At 55.4% G+C, this 1,765-nt stretch overlaps 1 protein-coding gene across 10 annotated transcripts in view; it reads right to left on the reverse strand.

The window, feature by feature from the left end:
• The window catches only part of LOC105418305 (adhesion G protein-coupled receptor L3-like), an 89,278-nt gene extending 87,874 nt beyond the window's left edge, over nt 1-1,404 (reverse strand). For 8 of the 10 annotated variants that reach the window (XM_029850357.1, XM_029850356.1, XM_029850354.1 and 5 more), the window contains exon 1: nt 1,019-1,404. The gene's annotated coding sequence lies outside the window, so the exon portion shown is untranslated. Of the gene's footprint in view, nt 1-997 lie in introns of all 10 variants that reach the window. The other 2 variants (XM_029850350.1, XM_029850349.1) reach the window with 2 other exon arrangements.
• Nucleotides 1,405-1,765: the final 361 nt, after the last annotated feature.

Below are 1,765 nucleotides of genomic sequence, written 5' to 3' on the forward strand. Positions count from 1 at the left end.
CATGCAGAAGTCTTCCTGCAGTGCTGCTCTTATCCACCGAGCCAATCATCTCCTTGGAGACGGAGCCTCTGCTTTAACAGATGCTGCCAAAATGGCAGCCAAGTGAATGTGTGCTAATGCTCACAGGTGCAGATGCTAATGTTCCCCCACCTGCTCTTCTTGGAGACGTTCCTCTGAACTTTGGGCTGAGGAATCACCAGACCGACCCCCACCCACAGATCCAGCATCCACATTCATACCCAATGTGTGACCAACAGCATAAACAACAGAGCTGAACCATTTTCTAGGACGCCAACTTCTAACTTGTTTGGTCTGTTAAGGTTAGTGGTTCCAATAACAGTCTGGGGGGGGTCACATTAAAAATGAGGCGTCAATGACGTGGCTGAACAACCTTCAGTGGTTTTCAGAAGAAAAACAAGGTCATCTATAATCGGAACAATACCAGTTTGATACGACCCCCCCCCCCCCACACACACACACACACACACCCCAAGGTGCAGCCTGCTGGATGTTCATTTTCGTGCAGAACATGTCTCGGAACATTCGGAAGTGCAGACTGCGGCTAACGAACCACCAGCACCAGACCCGAAAGCAGAGGACTGAACACGTGATAAAATGACAAATGACCAATACAGCACGTGCATTCCCGCCAGAGGCCGCGACTCATCAATGCGGTGAAAGGATGCGCGTGAACCGACGGCTGTGGCCGTGCGCCGCCGCGGCTTCGGGATGCAGGATGTCACATGGAAGCGCATCGTCTCGGCATCCGAGCGACGCCCAACGACGCGTCGCGGCACAAACACGGAACTATCGAGCGCTGCTCTGAAACCTTAAAAGGCGGTTTCCGCAACCCCGGTGCCATAATTGCAGGCCACATTCCCGGCCACATTCCCATGGGCATCCGTGAGAACCGGAGTCGGCGTTGCCATGGCTTTCAGCGCGGGTCAAGCACACACACACGGATTCCGCTTACGCACGATAAGCAACAAAAACACACCGAATTTCGAGGGGTCCTCACCGGCACCGCGACGCAGACGTGCAGCCCCTTTCTCAGCCTCATGCAGCCCGGCGATGATGGAGGGGAACGGTACCTTCCAGAGCCGAATGCGTCTCTCGGAACCGGGTCTTCCGAACGCTGCCGAGAGCAGCTGCTTGGCGGGAAGGCGGAGGACAAATCTGAGGTTGTAATTTACAGCAAATGTATTGTTTAGGATCCAGATGAATGCGCGCACGCTCGGAATGTTGTCTGTCCAAATGTTAGGTCCAATGAAGCGCAGGAGGACAGAAGTCTCTCTCTCCCCCTCTCTCTCTGTCTCCCTCTCTGTCTCTCTCTCCCTCTCTATGTCTCTCTCTCCCTCCCTCTCTCTGTCTCTGTCTCTATGTCTCCCTCCCTCTCTCTCTCTGTCTCCCTCTCTCTCCCTCTCTCTCTCTGTCTCTCTCTCTCCCTCTCTGTGTCTCCCCCTCTCTCTCTGTCTCCCCCTCTCTCTCCCCCTCTCTGTCTCTATGTCTCTCTCCCTCCCTCTCCCTCTCTCTCTGTCTCCCTCTCTCTCCCCCTCTCTCCCTCTCTCTCTCTGTCTCTCTCTCTCCCTCTCTGTGTCTCCCCCTCTCTCTCTGTCTCCCCCTCTCTGTCTCTATGTCTCTCTCCCTCCCTCTCTCTATGTCTCCCTCTCTCTCTCTGTCTCTCTCCCCCCCCCCCCCTTTTCTCTGGGTCCTGCTACAGGACGCAGCACCGATGAGCGCGGTCCACGCGCGTCAAGGTGTGCGT

This window comes from Takifugu rubripes, chromosome 17 (assembly GCF_901000725.2).
Source record: "Takifugu rubripes chromosome 17, fTakRub1.2, whole genome shotgun sequence".
Lineage (NCBI taxonomy): Eukaryota > Metazoa > Chordata > Actinopteri > Tetraodontiformes > Tetraodontidae > Takifugu > Takifugu rubripes.